This window comes from Heterocephalus glaber, unplaced genomic scaffold, assembly GCF_053883595.1.
Source record: "Heterocephalus glaber isolate CG9 unplaced genomic scaffold, H.glaber_assembly_v1.0 deba00000936, whole genome shotgun sequence".
In the NCBI taxonomy this organism is placed as follows: domain Eukaryota; kingdom Metazoa; phylum Chordata; class Mammalia; order Rodentia; family Bathyergidae; genus Heterocephalus; species Heterocephalus glaber.
Genome location: NW_028258172.1, coordinates 1,770,650 through 1,792,929, shown reverse-complemented (window position 1 = coordinate 1,792,929; position 22,280 = coordinate 1,770,650). Strand labels below are relative to the sequence as shown.

General features: G+C 36.1%; 1 protein-coding gene and 1 non-coding gene across 2 annotated transcripts in view; both read right to left on the bottom strand.

The window, feature by feature from the left end:
* Positions 1 to 4,743: 4,743 nt before the first annotated feature.
* On the bottom strand, positions 4,744 to 4,845 carry LOC147828793 (U6 spliceosomal RNA). Its single transcript, XR_015450122.1, has one exon. It is a non-coding gene; the product is annotated as a U6 spliceosomal RNA (small nuclear RNA).
* Positions 4,846 to 9,146: 4,301 nt separating this feature from the next.
* Nbdy (negative regulator of P-body association) overlaps positions 9,147 to 22,280 on the bottom strand; it is a 62,156-nt gene continuing 49,022 nt past the window's right edge. Inside the window, exon 3 of the mRNA XM_021251255.2 lies at positions 9,147 to 9,402. The gene's annotated coding sequence lies outside the window, so the exon portion shown is untranslated. The remainder of the gene's footprint in view (positions 9,403 to 22,280) is intronic.

Genomic DNA, 22,280 nt, shown 5'->3' with positions numbered 1-22,280 from the left:
TTTGGTTCTTTTATGTAGAAGATCATATCTTCTGCAAATGATGATAATTTGTTTTCTTCCTTTCCTACACATATCCCTTCTATTTTTTCCCTTTCCTGATTGCTCTGCCTAATTATTTGAATACTGTATTGAACAGGAGTAGTGACAGTGGAAATCATGCTTTGTTCCCAATTTTAGAGGGAAAGTTTTTAGTTTTGCACCATTTAATATGATGTTTGCTATAAATGGCCTTTATCAGATTGAGATAAAGTTCCTATTTTCTTCAGAATTTTTATCTTGAATTGACATTAGCTTTTATCAAAGACCTTTTCTGCAACTATTGAGATGATCCTTTGATTTGTATCATTGCTCTTATTTATGTGATGTATTGCATTGATTGATTTGCATAGGTTAAACTATACTTGCATCCCTGGGAAAAAGCACACTTGGTCTTGAAGTATGATCTTTTGGGTGATATTTTTGCATTCTGTTTGTTACTATTTTATTGAGGATTTTTGTGTCTATGTTCAATAAAGAGATTGGCCTATAGTTTTCTTCTTTATTTTTCCTCTGATTTTGAAATCAGGGTACTGCTAGCATCCAGGAATCAATTTAGGAATATTCCTGTTGGGAGCAATGCTACATAATTCTAGGGAAAAATCATTTGAGTAGGCCTAGTTCTCCTGCCTACAGCCCAGCTAGGACATTCCAGACATAACTGCATTTTGGCCTCTGGTCACAACTGAGACCTCAGTGATCCCCGGATGCTGTAATCTCCAGGACAAGACCACACCTTCGGGAGATGCCAGGGAGGAACCAAATCTCCATCTGCATAGTTCCTCATTGTTCTTAGATTTCCACTGCCCCCCAGGCTTTTGTTACACCTTGTTTATCCCAATGTGAACTATTGAACTCTATATTTCACTTGTTACATTTGTTTCCCCATGTACTGAATAAAAGGTGCTGCAAGCTAGGGGGGCATTCTTCTTTGCTGCCCAGAGCAGCACTGATCAGACCCAAAGCTCAGCTTCTTCTCAGTCTCATTTTTCTACCTTTCCTGTAATTCACTGTGTGCTGCTGTGGCTCGCAGGAGACCAGGACTCACTGCAGAGGTTCTGATAATGTCCCCTTCCCCTGTTCCCTACATATTCCTTCCTACTGAATTTAATTAAAGAGTTGAGGAATATTGGTATTAGATTTTCCTTGAAGTTCTTGTACTGTAAGACCAAGGGCCTTACCAAACACTCTGAGGAGCTGACTGCAGCGACGAACACCCGGCAAGGAACACACTGGACAAGTTGGAAAATAAAACAGACCTTTATTAGTCTGGCCAGATGGCACTCCCAAAGCAAAGTAGCTAAGAGAGGCAACTGGCTCAGAGTCCGAGGCTGTTTTATAGGAGGTTGAGGGGGAGTTTAACATGTAGATGTACGAGAAAAAAGGAACAAAGGTTAGTGGTCGACTGTCACGTACTGATGGTCAGCAGACATATTGATGGATTGCTCTACTGACAGTGGGTCCGGGAACATTCGTTCTCTGGACAAACTAGGGGTTGAATAATTTACTTAGGGACTTTGTTTTGCTACAGATTTTATCTACTATCCCAGAACTAACAAGCACATTTTAACCATTAATTTTTAAACACAACAGAGGCTAGGGGAGTAATTGAATTTTGAATCATACAGTCCCACAGTACAATTCAGTGATGAATCAGTTAGGGCCTGGACTTGTCTTAGTTGGCAGGCTTTTTATTTCTGCTTCAATTTCATTGTCTGTTATTGATTTATTCATTGTTTTCATGGCTTCTTGGTTCAGTTTTGGTAATTCATGTGTATCTAGGAATCTGTTTATTTCTTCTTGATTCTCCATCTTATTGGAGTACAGGTTTTCAAAGTAGTTACAAATAATCCTAATTTCCTCAGTGTCTTCTTGGATTTTTCTCTTTTGCATTTTTAATTGCATTGGTATAGATGTGTTCTTTCATTTTTTTGTAAGTTTGGCTAGGGTTTATCTACTTTGTTCAGTCTTTCAAAAACCCAGCTCTATGATTCTTTGTTTCTTTGTATTGCTAATTTAGCCTCAATTTCATTAACTTTTGTTCAGATGTTTATAATTTCTTCCTTTGTACTAACTTGGATTTGTATTGCTCTTTTTATTCTAGGATCTTGAAGTACATCATTAGGGTATTTATTTGTACACACTCTTTTTCTGATGTGGGCATTCAAAGCCACAATCTTCTCTCATAAGGCTGCCTTAATTGTGTCCCACAGGTACTAGTGTGCTAAATTAGTATTATCATTTGATTCAAGGGACTGTAAGACCGAGGGCCTTACCAAATGCTCCAAGGAGCTGACTGCAGCGACGAACACCCGGGAAGGAACACACCGGACAAGTTGGAAAATAAAACAGACCTTTATTAGTCTGGCCAGATGGCACTCCCAAAGCAAAGTAGCTAAGAGAGGCAACTGGCTCAGAGTCCGAGGCTGTTTTTATAGGGGGTTGAGGGGGAGGTTAACATGTAGATTCATGGAAAAAAAGGAACAAAGGTTGGTGGTCGACTGTCACGTACTGATGGTCAGCAGACACACACAGTAATGGTCACGACCATATGGTCACGATCGTCACGTACTGATGGTCAGCAGACTCAGTGATGGATTGTTCTACTGATAGTGGGTCCGGGAATTTTCATTCTCCGGACAAACAAGGGGTTGAATGATTTACTTAGGAACTTTGCTTTGTTACAGATTTTATCTACTATCTCAAGACTAACAAGCACATTCTAACCATTAAATTTTAAACACAACAGAGGCTAGGGGAATAATTGAATTTTGAATCATACAGTCCCACAGGACTATCTAATTTCTTTATTGATTTCTTCTGTTATGCACTGATTATTAAGGAGTGTATTTATTTTCATAATTTTTATTATTTCTTTTGCCATATTTCTAGTTTACTCATGCTATATTTTGATAACATCCACAGGACAATTTCAATTGTTTTGCATTTATTAATACATGCCTTGGGATTACTATGGGGTCTATTCTGGAGCAAGTTCCATATGCTACTGAGAACAACACATATTCTGTGGTTGCTTGGTGGGACAAGATATTAAGTTCATTTTTTAAAAATGTTTTGTTCAAAATCTTCAGTAGCATGGGAGCTAGCACAAAGAATCAACAACTGGGATCTCATCTTATTAAAAAGCTTCCGGACTGCAAGAGAAACTACCAACAGAGCTAAGAGACAACCTACAATGTGGGAAGAAATTTTTAGCAGCTGCACTTTAGACAAAGGTCTACTATCAAGAATATATAAAGAACTGAAAAAAAATCAGACCCCCCAAATTCAAAGACCCAATTCAAAAATGGGCATCCAAAATGAACAGACATTTCTCAGACAAAGAAGTAAAAACAGCAAATAAATATATGAAAAAATGTTCAAGATCACTGGTCATTCGTGAGATGCAGATGAAAACAATACTGAGATTCCACCTCACCCCACAAAGAATGGCTGCTATCAAGAAATCAACCAGTAACAAATGCTGGCTGGGGTGTGGAGAGAAAGGAACCCTTCTCCATTGTTGATGGGAATGTATATTGGTGCAACCACTGTGGAAATCAGTATGGAGATACCTCAAAGAACTAGGACTGCAGGTCCCATTTGACCCAGCTATTCCCCTACTGGGAATCTTCCCCAAAGAATTAAAAAGAATCATGTCACAGTGATATATGTGCACCTACATTTATAGCGACACAGTTTGTAATAGCTAAAGCTTGGAAACAGCCTAAGTGCCCATCAACTGGAAACTGGATAAAGAAGATGTGGTTTTTTTATAAAATGGATTAAAGAATGAGAAACTAGAGACATTTATAGCTAAATGGATGCATATTGAGGCCATACTCTTAAGTGAAATAAATAGGACACACCTGTGTAAATACTGAATAGTTTCTCTAGTGTGAGAAATTGAAAGTGTATATAAGGATGAAAATGATTAAAATGAATAATTGATAATTTGATATAAGAAAAGGTCCAAGGGTTTGTGTATGGTGGGAGGTGAAGGGGAAAGGGAAGAAGAGAAAGGAAAACTTATGAGAAAGAAAAAAAAATGGAATCAAACTCTGTAAATAGGAAAGCGTGGAGTGAGTGAAGGGTGCACAGGTAATGGGAGAAAAAATAAGAACTAAGATACATCATGTTCTGGTACAAACACCCAATGATAAATGTAAATGTATTTTATACCTAAAATGTACCAATAAATATATATAAATAAAAAATGTTTTGTTCAGCTCTGATATTTCTTTGTTGATTTTTTTCTAGATAGGGTCTTGCTATGTAGTTCAGGCTGGCCTCAAACTCATGGCCATCCACTTGCCTCAAATTCCTGATGCTGGGATCACTGGTGTGAGCCACTACCCTTGGCCTCTTTGTTGATTTTTTGTCTAGTTTATCTCTGTATTTGTGGCTATGTGGTATTGAGTTACCTTACTATAATTGTTTTGATGTTTATCTGGTCTTTTTTGCCCAGTATGGTTTGTTTTATGAAGTTGAATGCAAACAGTGTATGGTGCATATGTTTATAATTGTTATCGCTTCCTATGAATTGTTCAGTTAGCCAATATGTAGTGAGCTTCTTTCCATCTTCTGATCAGTTTTTGGCTTGAAGTCCAATTTGTTTGAAAATAAAATAGCTATTGCTGTAAGTTTAGGGATTTCTGTTGCATGGAATATTGTTTTTATCCTTTGATTTTTAATGTATAAACATTTTAAAAAATGAAATGCTTCACAATTTGCATGTCATTCTTGCACAGAGGCCATGCAAATTTTCTCTGTATCATTCAAATTTTCATATATTTGCTGCTGAAGCAAACAAGAGTTTATAAATTTTTTGTGGGTTAAATGTGTTTCTTGCATACAGCATATATTTGGATTTTGTTTCATGATTCATTAGACCAATTTTTGTCTTTTGGTTGAAGAACTGAATTGATTCACATAGATAGTTATTACTGAAGTGCATTGTCTTAGTTACTTTTCTTCTTCCTGGGACAAAATACTCAAAACTCACAAGTTAAAGAAGAAAAGGTTTATTTTAGCTCACAGTTTGTAGAGATTTCAGTCCATAGTTGGCTAGCTCCAAGACAGGATGACATGGTGAGGGGCATCACAGAGGAGAAAGTCCACACCAGAGGAGGCAGGAGGCAGTGATGTGAAACAGGAGCAGCAAGCCTCCCTTTCTCTTTTATCTCATATAGTCAACAAGCCTTTTGTGTGCTGGAACTGACACTCAGGATGATGGTGTTATTATTCACATCCAGAACTATGATAAACCAATTACTGGACTAATACAGTACCACAAATCCTTAGTTTCAGTATCATACACCCATAATCTAGTCACGTTCCAAAAGCCTCATCTAAGAGCAAATGGGGATTTGGGGGGGCATCTTTATACGAGCCATAACATGTATTGACTTATTTCTGCCACTTAATTACTTTTCTGTTGCTGATTCTTTCTCCTCCTTCTGGTTAGCTGCTTTCTTGCCTGGTATACTGAGTCTACTATACATTCTGGGATTATTGAGTTCATTTTTTCTTTTTAGAATGCCCTTGGGAATATTTTCAAGTGCTGTCTTGGTGGTCATGAATTCCCTAAGATGTTCTTTATCTTGGAAATGTCCTTATTTTTCCATCAATTCTGAAGGATAGCTTTTCAGGATATATCAATCTGTGTTGGTAGTTGTGTTGTTGCTGTATTTGTTTGTTTTTTTTTAGAATTAGAAAGCTTTGGCTGCAAGCTTTAATGGTCTATAAGGTTTGTTTTGAGTATCTTTGTGATTCATTGCTTCATTCTAACAGCTTGTAAGATTCTGTCTTTGTATTGGATTTCTCAGATTTGATCTGTGATGCATTGTGTAGAGGTTCTATGGTTGTGTATGCCTCACTTAACTGCATGCTAAATTCTCCATATTTGGAAAGTTTTCTGATATTTCTCTAAACAGGTCTTTTACACCATTTGTGCTCTTTTTAAATTTTTCACTAATTCCAGTTAATCCTAGATTAGTTCTTTTTGGCATCATCTAGAAGCTATTGGATTTTTATGTTGTTTTCAAGATGTCTCCTAGTAATTGGTAACCATTAGCCTTACTTTTTAGTTGTAACTCTGTTCTCACATTGATCACTTCTGCTTCCCATACTTTCAACAGAATTTCAATTTCCTAGATTTCAATTTCATAGACTGCAATTCTTTGCTAAACTAGTCATTCATGTTTTGTACCTGATTTTTAAGCTCAGCTATCTTTTCAACTATTATCTTCTTTAAACTCAGTAAATAATTGTTTAAATTAATTAACTTTTAAGTTATGACTTCAAGCTCACCAATTATCTTAGTTACTTTTTTTTTTGTCAATGAGACATAGTACTAGACATCCACAATTTAAAGGAGGAAAGGCTTATTTTAGCTCACAGTTTGTATAGTTCAGTTCAGTCAGCTTGCTACAAAGCAGGGTGGCATGGCAGGGGGTCTCAAAGAGGAGAATCAAAAATTCATAGCATGGCAGATGGGAGGCAGCAAAAGCCATAGCCTACCTTCTTTCTATCCATTTACATTCCATCCAGGCTACAAGCTTATTGATTGGTGCTACTCACACACAGGGTAGGTCTCCATTATCCACAACCTTACTCCCAGTATCACATTCTTAATCTACATTCACACACCCTGAATACAGCCACTTCTGAAAAGCCCTGCCTATGAGTCCAAGAAATTGTGGGGGGATATCTAGATACAAGCCATAACACCAGATCATGTCATTGATCCATTTTTAATCTCTTTTATTATTTAAGTGATTCAGCATGTGGGTTTTTTTTTTTATTTGGTACTGGGGATCAAACTCTGGTCCTTGTGCTTACACAGCAGGCAGTGAGACCACTGAGCTAAATCCCCAGCTGCAGACTGCTTTTTAAGGGGATTTTTAAAATTAGGAATCAAACTCAGAGACTCATGCTTTCTAGGTAGGTGCTGCACTGCTGAGCTATATCCTTGGCCTCACACACTGTTTTTGTAGTTTACAATAACCATGGGCTTTTCTTCAGACTAGCATGCTGGTCCAATCTATTGTTTCTCAATGGAGCTGCCAACCATCTGGACTTACCTTCTGTCCTTAGGCCCTGGACTCATTCATTTGTACTTCTTGTGGGCAAATTAATATTAGATATTATTAATATATATTTTGTTTTTCATTTATCAATTGATGGGTACTTGGATTATATCCACACTTGGCTGTATGAATGTCAGTATAAACACCCCTGTGCAGTTGCTCTTTGACTCTTATTTTTTTTGGGGGGGGGGGTATACATCAGATTGTGGTTTCAACTTGCATTTCCCTAATGATTAAGGGTCTTGAATATCTTTTAGTATTTTACATATGCAAGTCTTTTCAGTATAAGTCTATTTAGATTCTCTCATTATTTTTAAATTGGGTTATTTTCCTTTTCATTATTAAGATATAAATATTCTTTATATATTCTATATGTAAGTCCTTCATGAGATATATTACTTGAAAAAATATTCTTACATTCCATGTGTTTTTTCATTATTTTGGTGGAGTTGTTTGAAGTAAAATGTTTCATTTCAATCAAGTCCAATTTATCTATTTTTTTCTTTTTTTCACTTGTGCCTTTGGAGTCATTTCTGAAAAGACAGTGACTTACTTGAGCTCACTAAGATTTATTCTTGTGTTTCCTTTTAAGATTTTTATACTTCTTATATGTAGGTCTTTGATAAATTTTTCAGTTCCTTTTTGTATTTTGTGTGAAGGAGTCTAATGTCATTTGCATTTGGATATCTAGTTGTCCTGACACCATTTGTTGGAAATATTGCTCTCTTTCCCCATCAATCTCAACTCACTTCTCAAAAATTTTCTATAAGAAGTGGTTTATTTCTAGATTTTTAATTCTACTTAACTAATGTCTATTGTTATGATAGTACCCCACAATTTTGTTCCTTGTACCTCAGTCATGAGTGTTGAAATTTGGAAATATAAGTTCTCCAATTTTGTATAGTTCAAAATTATTTTGGCTATTTTGCCCCTACTGCCTTACTATATGACTTTTCAAACCAGCTTGAAAATTTCTACAATGAAAGTAACTTGAATTTGCAAAGGAACTGCAATGAATATTTAGGGGACTTGTCATCTTTACAATGTTGAGACTTCTGATCTAAGAAATCACTTTCACCAAATGTCATTTTGAGCAAGAAATCTGTGATTACTTTTTATGATGTTTGGGTGGGCTCAATAGTCTTAAAACAGTGAAGTGTAACTATAGTATCATGCTATCTTTAAAGTAATTGATTACAACATATTAATTATGTATAATATTATTTTGGAATATACATGATTGTCATATGTCAGTTTATGATTTTCCAGATCCTTTGATTCTAAGGCCAGTAATGAAATTCTGTGAATTGAGTCAAATATTTACATTTTACCACCTATCTAAATATTTATTTTATAAAGTCAGATTTAGTTATTTGAACAAATCACATATTTATTTTGTATTTTAATATGTAGGCCCATTATACGACATTTTCAGATGCACTATATGCTTATGAAACATTTATCTTTTATTGTCATTCACAAGTAAAAGTTCTTTTTTAAAGTCATTGACAGGCAGTTAATATAGCTTATATGCAATTTTCTTATAAATCTCTTAATTTCTGTACAATTCATGAACTATGTGTAATGTTAAAAAATTGACTAAATTTTTAGCATTCTTATAGTTTTTCACTGTAATTATTATAAATGATTTAATTAGGGTACTGAATTTAATATTGAGCATTTTAGATGGAAGGTAGAAAGTTTTAAGAAAACAACACACAAAACCATCTGGACCAGGAAAATTATTAAGATGTAAATAAATGAGATGAAGATTATAATAGGATGTAGATAACAGAAAAATTAAAGTGAATTAAAGAAAATGTATAGAAAATTTAATTTAATTCCTTTTAAAAGAATTTATCTCTACCTTTTCTTATATGTTCACACTACAATGAATGAGTAGATGGTCATGTGTACAAAGGTCATATTTTGATACTAAGTTTAGTAATGTTTGGTATATGGAAATCTTAAGAAATTTTTACTTAAAATTCACAATTTACAAGAAAATAGTCATATACATCTAACACAGCAATGAGAGACACAATTTATTGGGAAGTTAATGGATTTATGGAATCTTAAATTATACAGCAAGGACTTGGTGTCACCGAGAAATATCACTGGTTGGCTGCTGCAGGACCATCACATGAACACTATTTGCTTTGGTGAGCTCACCATGATACAGGTCATGGCCTTCAATCTTAGAAGTCTACAACCTGATCTGCCCATGTCCTAGAATTCATCCAAATTCAGAAGAAGAAATCATGCTGATTAGAACCTAAGATGAAAAGATATAAAAATAGGACAACTTATTAATTTATAATGAAAATGCAATTATCTTACAAGATATGAAAGCAACTTTTTTATTCAATTAAGAAATTATTTTCATATCAAAATATTTTAACTTCATCTCAAAATATTAGATTATATGAGAGCTTGATATTAAATCATTTCTCTGTTGCATTGAGAATGACTCAACTTTTCTTGAAAATGAAAAATTAACTTGCTTATATGTAAGACTATTCTTAAATTCTAAAAATGGTATACAACTCAAAAAGCATGCATTAAAATTTTTTTATTGGTAAAAGAAAGCAAAATTCTGCAATTTTACAGAGAATGTGTATTTCACACTATCATTTATGAAACTAGAGATTATGGAGACTTCATTGAAAATATGATTGCTCAGTAATGCAGTCAAGCAAACTTACTGCTATCAGCCATGTATAATTCATATTTTCTGATCTGCCTGTTATTTAATCACTTCAATTTAATCCCTATTAAGTTGGATTACAATACGTACAGTAACTTACATACTGCTTTGCTTAAAATGCACAATAACAGACAATATTTATTCTATAGTAAGATTAGAATAGAAAAGGAACTTTTTTGTCAGATGGACAAATTCACTGAAGTTGGCCTATGAGCAGGCCTGACTTACAGAGGGGCTGATGTAGACCACCAACCATTTTAGAGATTTGTGGTCTCTTGGTAGAGAGCTCTCTACTATGTTCCTACTCCAACTAAGGGTTCTCTCCTTATCCAGGGTTTTGCAGGATTCTACTTTCAAAATTGTTCCTTGGGCCTACCCCATACCAAACTTACTCTTTTCATTTTCAAGAGGGCAGAGTTGTCAAATTAGTTAGGTGGTGGCCAAGACTTGGAAGAATCACAGAACAGTTGCCTTACTCTTTATTATACCAGGTTGGGAGACTGGGCCTAATAAGGTGTGTGCAGGGTACATATGCCAGTGGAGAGGGAGAGACAAGAAGAGTGGAGTGCCTGAGCTTTAGTTTTTCTATGTGTCCTTATGGGTATGTGTCTCAGTGTACAAGATGGAATCTGTGGAGGTTCAGTCACTGCTGGTGTATGTGTGGGTATCTGCTTCTGTGGTACCTACCAGTGTGAGTTAAGTCATGCAGAAATGGTAGTGACAGAACGCACATACATACACATGGTACTCCATACTGTCTTGTGTACACAACTGGATGGGAGAAAAAGACACAAGGACATCTTCAAAAAGTGCTTCCTGAACAGGGTGTGGTGGCACATGCCTGTTATTCCAGTTCTATAGGAGGCAGAGGAGGGAGAATTGCAAGTTTGAGGCGACCTATACAAATTAGTGACTTACAAAGACCCTATGTCTAAATAAAAATAACAAAAGTGCTAGGGATGTAGCTCTATCTAAAGTTCCATATCTTATTCCCCACTACCAAAAAAAGTACTCTTTGTTGAACTTTGAAAATGTTCTGCTTGCACAGGGAACTTTCCACTTGTACTGAATGGAAGGCCTTGAGGTCTTTTTGGCTTTAAATTTTTATTTATTAGTACATGTTGGGCTAGGGATAAAGCTCAATGGTAGAGTGCTTGCCTATTATGTGCAAGGTTCTGGGTTCTCCAGTTTAGCCAAGAAAAAAAAAAGATAAAGTAAAGATTACCTGGGAGTGGTGGCACATGTCTGTAATCACCATGAGTTTGAGGCCATTCTGGGATACATAGCAAGTTCAAGGCCAGCCTGAGCTACACATCTAGAAAGACCCTATCTCAAAAAACAAACAAAAAAGTATATGCTTGCAATATATGATTACATTCCTCATGGGAAATCAGTACATGTACATAATACATCTTAATTCTTTTTTAAATTCCTTTCCCTTTATCTCCTTTCCCCCTCCCTCCATCTCCTCCTCCCCTTTCCCTTTGGAAAAGATCTATCTCATCTCCTTATTTCCTATTATTTAGCTTCTTTTGCTCCTGGTTTATATTTTGGGTTTCTCATATAAGAGAATCTGTGGTACTTAAACTTGTGTGGCAATTTATTTCACTTAATATTATGATCTCAAAGTGAATTCATTTGGAGTCACTGCATTCATGATCACAACTAATTCACAACTAACATTTGGCTAGACTTTGGGAACATTAAAAGAACTCTACTGATGACCCTCAACAGTACTCAACTATAGAAAAGGATGGAGAGGCCTCCATGGCCTTGTACTACAAATATGATCTCCTAAAACCAAGATGAGGAAGGAGCTATGTCCATAGAACATGGTCATTCTAGCAGCTAAAAGAAAAATTAAAAAGTGGAATTGGATGGATAGGTGGAGAAGGAAGGAGGAAGATAAAAATAGAGGATGGAGGGGCAGGAGTTCCAGGATAAACAAGAGAAAGAGAAAAAAGGGAAAAATAGGCACCCTCATGCTACTAAGGATGCTTTTTATGGTTGTAATAAAGGGATCCTTCACAGAGTGTTAGCCTAAACAAACAGCGAGAGGACCACACAAGGACTTTGGGAAAGGATACAAACCCGAGAAGCCTCTTTTGCATGATTATCTCTTAAGTGCAATCAGGATCCTAATCTACCTTAAGTAGGAACTATAGATGGTAAAGGCACTGTCTGAACCATAATATTGCAAAGTCATCAGCATACTCAAACGAACATGTGTGCCTCTCTCACAAACACAGAAACACATAGAAACACACACACACACACACACACACACACACACACACCAGTTTGTGGAGCAAGAAAAGGATGAAAGCAGTGTTGTGAAGTGGAGGTAAAATATGAACTGGACAAGAAAGGGATGAAAATGACTCAGATGGTCCTTAAGGCTAGTAGTCATGGGATGGTTCTTCATTTTTCCAGTTCACAGAGATCATTTTAATTCCCACAGATATAAATTCACCCCCTGTACAGATCCTCCTACATACCCCCAAACCCCTGATTACCAAAAAGCAAGAGTTAGAAGGAAAGTAGTGACAGGAAGTTAAAGATTAAAGATAGTGTTGCTTTCTAGATATGAGGTGTACTCTAAAAGCCTCATGTGTTTGGAAGGTCATTGGATCATGAGGACACTGTGTTCAATGTATGAATCCACTGATGAGTTTATAACCAAATGTGCTGTTAGGAGTCAGTCTGGTTGGAAGATTGTGGTTACTGGGAGGTGTAACCTGGAAGTGTGTATCTCCCTCCCCAAATATGTCTAACTCTCTGCTTTCTGAAGCCATGATATGAGCAGCTTTTCTTTGGCCATTTCCCTTAGCCATGTTATTTCTGACTTGGAGCTAGCCAATCATGATCTGAGGCTGGGAGCCAAAATAAACCTCTCCTCCTTTATGTTGGTTGTGTCAGATATTTGCCACAGTAATGAGAAAGTAACTAAGACAGATTTTGGTAGCAGAGGTGTGGGGCAATTGCCATGACTATACCTGACTGACCATGTGGCTGAGAATATTTGGAATTGGCTTGTGGGTGGAATTTGTAAATGTTTGGTTATGCTGGCTAGAAAAGTCATAGAAGGCTGTAAGCAGAGTGACCAGATGGATGTGAGATTCTGGTTGGAGCTCAGATCAGAATGGTGACAGAAATGTGCACAGGTTTCAGTTGTGAACAAGGACTTCATTCACAGTTGTATCAAAGGCCATGTGTGTTATGTTCTACAAGAAAATGTATCTACACTTTCTGCTAGGAGACACTGAAGGAGACTAAAATTCAGGGAGGTGAACTAATTTATGTGGCATTTAAAATTTCTTAGAAGCCCAGTGTTCAACCTGTGGCATAGACACTTCTGGCTGCTTTCAGCCAGTGAGAATCAGAAGCAAAACACCCATTTGAAGAATTTGGAGTTTCCCAAGAAAGGAAGCACTTGAAAGTTGAGCAAAGGAAAGTAAGATTGTTAAAAAGACTAGCATTAATAAGACGAGTACTTTGTATCAGGATAATAGGAGACATGGCTTGAAGACATGTCATGAATCAGCAAAACATCCATTCACTGGTCAAAGCATGTAAAAAGGTAAAGGCAACTCCTTTGGAAGATATTGCTTTGAGAAGAGAGTTCCAGAGTACCCTACTCTAGAAGATCCACCAAGGGAATTTGTTCCCTGGGAATGTTTTTCACTGTGTTTGGCAATCTGAGCACTGAAAAAACCTTGTAGCCTGATACAATGGGGGCTGGCTGATGCTCAAGCTGATGGCAGACTTTGAAATTAACCACATAGTTCTGGACATGCAGAAAAATGTAAGAATTGTTGGGGTAGGGAGACTTCCACCAAATTTCATAAGGTCTGGCAGACTAAGTAGTGTGCCTCTGAGAGAGCAGTTTATGAAACTGTGAAAATAAAACTGAAAGTGCACTCTAAGGACTCTAGGAAGTTGCAGATGCCAGGAATGTGGAATATTAGTGTTGATTAAAAATCACAGGCCATGATTGGAGCCAACCCAAGATAGAAGGCGTGAGGGATTCAACAAGCAATGCTGTAGTGGTCAGGCAACACAAGCACTTGGTAGCTCATATATCACCACAATTTGCCTCAGATGCTGGACATGGAACTACAAGATTCAACATTTCCTCTGTTGAGTTTTGGTCTTGCTTTGATGCCATTCCTATCTCCCTATTTTTCTCTTCTGCAATGAGAATGTTTACCCTGTGTCGTTGTATGTTGGCAGTGTTTAATTTTCTTTTTTATTTAAACAGGAACTCACAGATAAAGAGTTTGCTTTAGTCTCAGAGGACACTTTGGACTTAGGATTTTTAAGCACTAATGAAACTGGTAAGATTTTGGTGACTCAGAGAATAAAACAAATTATTGTAAAGATATACATCAATCGTTTGGGGATCTAAGGGCAGGAAGTTATGGAAATCTGGTATGCTAACCAAAAGCTTCATGTGTTTGGTAAGTGTTTGGATCCTAGAAAACTCTACCTATCAGTAAATTGATCCTCTCTTGTATTTATAACTAAATGTACTTAGGAGATGGGACCTGGTTGGAAGAAGCAAGTCATAGAGAACATGATATGGAAGGGTATTATTTCCTTTCCTGGTTCCTCACTTTGGTCTCTGAGTCTTGGCTATCATGAAACAGGCAAACTTCCTTTGCCAGATCATTATACCATGATCTTCCTGGCTTGGAGCTACTTATTGAATCCTCCAAAAACCATAAGCCTAAATAAACCTATCTTCCATTAAGTTGTGGGTGTCCAGTACTGTATCTCAGCAACTTCACAGTGACTAAAAAGGAAAGGTAGTGAAAGCAAAAAGAGGAACATGTACAAAACAATAAATTTATTGGAGTGAAGCAGAAAGCAGGAGTGAAACCTGGAGTGTATTCTGTCCCATGCAGACAGATGGAACACTAAATGGCATCCTGTCCCCTGACAGGGACAAATGAAAAGCCAGGACAAAGTTGTCAGCACTGGAAAGCAGGGTTAAACCTTGTCTACACTGAAGGCTGCTGTGCCAGAACTGCTACTGCCTAAGGATATAACCCTCAGACTGGGAAATCCAGAAAGCAAACAGACAGGAGCAATGGGGGATGTTGGAAGGAATAAGAAAGGAAGTAGTAAAGTGAGCATCAGGCCCACTAAACTTCGTGTATTACACATACACGATGTGGAAGTGTGAAATGTGCATGCACAGATGTGCTTCCATCAGTATAAATGGGCATTCATGAGCCTTAAGGACATGGCATCCCAAGACAGAATGCCAGAAAAGGTGAGAAATAAAAGCAGCCTGCATTAAAGGCTCTATTCTTTGAATCACCCTATGTACAGCAAAACACTTACATAAAAGGGACTAATTTGTCCTTCAATTTCTTTATTATTTTTCCAGTGTGGTTATCCCATAGCGTACTCATCAGGATTCCTGATGTCTTAGTTAATTTTCTCCTTGCAGAGACAAAATAACTGACACCCAAAGTTAAAGGAGGAAAGGTTTGTATGGCTCAGTTTGTAGAAGTTTCAGTCCATAATTGACTGGCTCCAAGGCAGGGTGGCATGGCAGACAGGCAGCACAGAGGAGAAACAGTTCATGACAGGCAGAAGGGAGCAAAACAAGTAAGGGGGATGACAACATTTCTCCCCATCCCTCATATCTTATCTAGGCTACTTAGGGTGGGTAGCACCCAGACCCTTAATCCTAGTGCCCTTGATCTTAGCATTACAACTTAATTCCAGTGTCACACATTTTAGATCCAGCCACCTCTGAAAAAGTCCCACTTATGACTGCATGAGGCTTTGGGGTGACATCTAGACACAAGCCATAACACTTGCATTTCTTTCTTCCCAACTCTTTAAACAATGCTGGAGGTGGTCTTGTGGTTAATGAAGATCTTGCAAAGTTCTACAATACTTGATATATGAAAGAGTGACAGGACTTGGGTGTCTCTGGTTTACTAGCCTGTGGTTTCAGGTTTCTTTTCTGTTTTCTCACCAGATTTAAATGTAAGCATAAAGTGGAAAAAGTGATGAATTACTGATTCATCACTTGGAAGAGTTCATAAAATAGTTCCAAGTGCTGCCATGCAAGAAGGAAAACTATTCTCCAAATACTGAATGGTGATGTATGACATGGAACTCATAGCAAGGTGAGGACCAATTTCCATTAGAATCATCCTTGATGCTTTAGTTGGTCTGTGTACAGGGGTATATTTTCAGTGGTTGGCCTAACTTGTATTCAAAATTGGGACTTTAATTTTCAGGGTGAATAATGAGCAAGCGCCAGGGCTAAGGTTGAGAAAAAGATGAATGTAATCCACTAACTCAATACCCATTTTTCTCAACATACCACTTACAAAGCAATAGGCTGTTTCTTCTGGTCTCTGCCTGCAACCCCACACAAAGGCTAACAACATAGAGTGGATCTGGAAACCTGAACATCTTAGAACCTGGTGCCTCCTGGTATTGAAGTGAAGCCTGCCAGCCTGGCTATTAATGGCTGTGAAGAGGGAGACAAACATCTCAACTTGTGAAGCAATTCATTTTCTAGTGAGCACACCAGTGGTCATACTTAGGGAACCCTTTGGGAAACACATCCCTTGAGACCAACACACATTGGCGGAAACAAGTGTCCTAGGCTCTGTAAGTAAGGTGACAGGAGGACTTGTCAGTCTTTCCTGACCTCCATGGACTGCTTCTTTCTGCAGGAAGCTGAAAACATTTCTGCAGGCTTGTTACAACTGAATGCTTTGGTACCTTCACAAGAAGGAAGTTTCCTGTTCAGAGACAAGTGAAGCCACTCAGACCAGATGTTTAGGTTCTACTCAAGGAAACAAATGGCATTGTAAAGGAATGTGCAAGACCTCCACCTTTACCCATCAGGGGGATGAGACTGCTTGCAGGGTCTATGTGGTCTGTATTCACAAAGACCCACATGAAAAGAATCCAGCAGCAAGTGGAATGGGGAGAGCCTGAAGAGGTTTTATGCATGTCACCAATGTTATCTATTGGGTGGAAAAATCTATCTGAAGACAAGATAAATGACTAATGTTTGGTTTTTTTGAAGCCACAAAAGGAGGTATGAGAAAGATATGATTGTTGTTTGTGTCTGAAAGGGTAATGCAGCAAGGAAAAATGCCACTTTTAGTTTTTAGTACGTTTGATGTAGATATTAAATACATTCATCATGGTCATTGTTACATGTAGGTAATATATTTTACCTTTTTTACATCTCCTTGACTGCCCTTCACTCTCCCGTTGCTCCATCTCTAGATGCAGTTCCTTTGAAGGAGATCTTTCTATCTTGTGTTATCTCTCTTCTGTTGTCCTCTTTATTTTTTCTCAAATTTCACAAGTATATATTTGTAGTACATAATGTTAACACTCAGAAAGTAGGGATATGTACTTAACATATCTTAGTTCTATTTATGACTCCTCTACTCATCTCCCCCAGCCTTGTCCATCTTGAAATACCCTTCCCATTTGTGAAAGGTCTATATCCCTGCTTCCTATTGACTAGCTTTCCTTTTTATTGTTTTTCATATAAAAAAGTCATGCTATATTGAAGCTTATGTGTCTGATTATTTCAGACCATATATTATAGTTTCAAGGTGTATCCACTTCCTCAAAAATGGCTCAAATTTATCCTTTAGGGCAGAGGCACAACATTATGTATAGTTACCACATCTTCAGTCTGAACTCATCTTTTGATGGATAGTACATTGCTTCTAAGATTTAGCTATTATGTGTTATGCTGCTGCAGACACGAATATAAATGTATCATTGTGGTATGAAGATGCTAGTATTCCTGAAGATACTTATAAAGAGAATAGCTGAGCTGAATGTGGGCATTATAATTTAGTTTTCTGAAGAATCTCTGTATTGATTTACCAAATAGTTTCTAAGTGGTACTAGTTTCTATTCTCACAAAAAATATATAAATTTCATTTTTCTCAGCAGCCTTGCTGACATCTGTTATTTGATTTTTTGATGGTAGCTATTCTTTCTGGAGTAACACGGAATCTCAGTGCTGTTTTAAGTCACAATTCTTGGATGATCAACAATGTTGAGCATTTCTTTATGTATTTATTGGTCACCTGTCTTTCTTCTTCTGAGAAGTGTGTATACATTTCAGATGCACATTTCTTTATTCAGTCTTTTATACTAGGGAACCCAATTTTCTTGAATTCTTTGTAAATTCTAGATATTAGTCCTTTGTCAGATGAGTAAGTTAGGAAATACTTTTCTTGTTCTGTATGCAGTCTATTTATTCCATTTATTGTTTATTCTCCTGTGGAAAAGCTTTTAAGTAGATAAAATCTCATTTTTTTTTTATTCCTGATGCTATTTCTTGTGAAATTGGGGTTCTGTTCAGAAAATCGTCTTCTGTGCCTAAGTCTTCAAGTACTGTGTCTATTTTATCTTCAGGCAGATCAAGCATGTCTGTTTTAATATTTATGTCTTTGAGTCACTTTGACTTTTTCTGGTGCACAGTGATACATATGGGTCTAGATTCAATTTTATGCATGTGGATAGCCACTTTTCCCAGAACCACTTATTAAAGAGGCCTTCTTTCAACATGATTATTCTTTCCTTCTTCAAAGATCAGAAGACAATGTGCCGAGGTGTTTTCAACTTCTGTTGTTTTCCTTTGATGGATAAGTCTGTCTTTGTGCCAGTTCTATGCTGTCTTTATCACTCTAGCTTTGTACTGTAACTTGAAATCCAAGATTGTAATGTCTGTGCTTTGTTTTTGTTGCCCAGGATTGCATTTCTTATTCTGGCCCTCTTCTGGTACCATATAAATCATAAAACTGTTTTGTTCTAGTTCTGCAAGGAATGCTGTTTGTGCTTATATTGCTATTGCATCACATCTACATATCAGTTTTGGTAGTGTGACTGTTTTGACAATATTAGTTTTACTATCCAGGAACAGGGAATATCTTTCCATTTTCTGATGTCACTAATTTTTTTCAGAGTATGATAATTTCATTATAGAATTCTCTCATATCCTGTTATGTTAATTTCTAAGTATTTAATTTTTTATGGTATTGTGAATAGTAGTTTTCCTTATTTCTTTTTCAGCAAGTTCATTACTGGTGTACAGGAAAGCTGTTTACTTGTGAGTGTTGTATTTCCATCCTGCTATGTTGCTAAATTTAGTTATTAGTTCTAGGTGTCTTTTTGAATTTCCTGAGTCTTCTATATGCAAATATAGTATTTTTATGCAAATAATGACAATTTGACTTCCTCTTTTCCTATGTATATCCATTTTTTCCTTTCTCTTTCCTGTTCTGGCTAATATTTCAAGTACTATAGTGGGCAGGACTGATGATAGGACTATTGAAAACTCTTGTTTTTTTGATTCTAAAGGAAAAGCTTTTTGCTTTTCCTCAATCAATATGATATAGGCAGTAGGTCTGTGATCAATGTCTTTTATCACATTGAGAAAAGGTCTTTCTATATTTTCTTCAGGGTTTTTATCAGTGGATATTGGAATTTTCTCAAAAGCTTTTTTCTGCATGTATTAAAATGATCATATGAATTTCATTCCTCCTTCTGTCTATGAGATGCATTATTTGTTGATACATAAGCCTAGTTGGTCATGATGTGTGATCTTTTTGTGATTTATTGCATTTTTTTGTTAAAATCTTGTTGAGGATTTTATACAAAAATCTATGTTCATTAAAAATATTGGCCTACTGTTTTCTTTATTATTGAAGTCCTTTCCTCATTTAGAAACTAGGGTAATGCTAACTTTCTGCAGTGAGTTTTGAAGCACTCCCCTTTCAACCTCATTAAAGAAATTAAGGAGTACTGGTGCTAGGTCTTCCCTGAATTTGTTATGGATTTCTGTGGTCAGTCCATCAGGCCCAACAATTTCCTTATTTGGTAGGTTATTACTGCCTCAGTTTCATTGCCTGTTGTGGAATTGTTCAGTGATTTTATGTCTTCTTGGTACAGTTTTGGTAATTCATATATGTCTAGAAATCTGTCCATTTCTTCTAGTTATTCTAGTATGTTGGAGTACAATTTTTCATAATAGTTACTAATGACATTTTAGATTTTTGTCAGTGTCTGTCATCATATTGCCTTTTTAATATCTAATTGCATTGATATGAATCTTTTCTTTCTTCCTTTGGTAAGTTCTACTAAGATTATATTTTGTTTATTTTTTCAAAAATCAATTTGTTGACAGTATTTTTTTCAGTCTGGATTTCATTAGTATTCTCTTTGCTCTTTATGATTACCTTCTATGTACTGTTTGGGTTTAGACTGTTCTTATTTTTCTATGATGTTGGGGTTGTATGATTGTGTCATTTATTTGATCTTGTTCTTTCTAGTGTGAATATTCACCTTCTGATTCCAAGCCATAAACTTCCCTCTTAGGACAACTTTCATTGGGTCCCACAGCTTCTGATATGCTGTACTGGCATTATCATTTGACTTTAGGAATTGCTAAATATCTTCCTTGATTTCTTCTACATCACATTGAGTATTCAGGAATGTGTTATTTAATGTCCAGTTGTTTCCAAAATTTCTGTGATTTCTTTCACAACTGATATCTAGTATCAATGTACTATGATCTGATACGAGTATATATGAGGTACTTTTGATTTTTTTGTATTTATTTAAGCAAGTTTTATGGGTCAGAACTGATCAATTTTGAAAAAAGTTCCATGTGCTGCTGAGAATGTATTCTTTGGTAGTAGGGTGGAATAATCTGTTGATATCCTTTAAATCAAAGGTTTGGTACAGCTTTCATATCTCTTTGCTGACTTTTTGTCTAGTTTATCTACTAGTGAATATTGGGTGTTGAGTTCACCCATGAGAACTGTACATTGTACCCATCTTCATAAAACACACTACTAGACCTAAAAGATCAAATGAGCAGCAACACTATATATATATATATATATATATATATATATATATATATATATATATTTATTTACAATTATTATCCCTTCCTGTTGAATTGTTCCATTAATATGTAGTGACCTCCTTTGCCCTTTGTCCTTGATTTTACCTTGAAGTCCACTTTTCTGAGAATAAGATTGTTACACTTGGTTGGTTTAGGTGTGCTCATGCATGGAATATTGTTTTCTATCTCTTGATTTTTAATGTTTGAATTTCTCTTTGGATTTGATATAATCTGTTGAATGCAGCAAATCATCAGTTTTGTGTGATGCAGTCTTTCAGTATGTATATTTTATTTTTATTTTTTATTTTTTAATTTTTTTGGTACTGGGGATCAAACTCGGGTTCTTGTGCTTGCGCAGCAGGCAGCAAAACCACTGAGCTAAATCCCCAGGCTCATTATGTATATTTTAATTTTAGAGTTGAGGCCTTTTAGTTTGAGAGTTATTTCTGAAAGGTATAGATTTATTCTTTTCACCATGTTATTTTTCAATTGTTGTCTCCTATATTTTTCATTTACTAACTTCTCATCCTTCTTTGTATTCATTAAGTTTATTGGTACATTTTGGGTACACAATAGTTACATTCATCATTGGGATCTTGTACCTTTACATGATGTATCTTAGTTCTTATTTTTTCCCCATTCCCCTGCCCTCCCTTTCACCCCCTCCACCCTTCCCTATTACTTCTCATCCTTCTTGATGTATTCCATCAGATAATTTAGCTTTATTGGCTTCATTGTCTCTGTCCAGGATATTCTTCAGAACTTTTTAGAGTGCTCGTCTGATGATCATAAATTTCTTATGGTGTTATTCCTCATGGAATGCCCTTATTTCTCCATCAATTTTGAGAAATAGTTTTGAAAATATATTATTCTGGGTTGAATTTTTTTTTTTTTTTTTTTTTTTGCTTTTGGGGCTTTGCAGGAGGGCCTGAAACACTTCAGGCTCATCTGGCATTTAAAATTTGTGTTGATAACTCTGGTTTAATGTTAAAGGGTTTACCTGTATAGGTAATTTTTTTTATTTTTTTAATGAGAGCTTTTAACATTTTGTCCAGATGTTGGAATTTTGGAATTTTTCTCTTTATAATTATTTGAGGTTCTATAAGCCTAGCTTACCTGTGTGTTGATTTATTTACCCATGTCTTGAATGTTTTCTGCTATGATTTCTGTAACTAAATTCTTTTTATTCCATGTGTGCTCAATTCTAATATTTCTTTAACTCCAATTGGTCTTAAGTAGGTCTTCTTTGCATCATCCAGTAGGTGCTGGATCAATTTTTCTTTCTTTTATGCTGTTTGTAAAGTATCTCTGAGTATATCTATACTCAACGTCTTAACATTCTCTTCTTACATTTTTCATTTTTTCAGTTTATATTTCCTAAAGAAATTTTAATTTCCAGATTTTCTATTTGACAATATTTGTGACTCTGTTTCTTTGATAAATCTGTCATTCATATTTTTAATGGTTTTGATCAGATCTCATTTTTTAATTTGAATCAACTATACTGGTCAATCTTTTAATT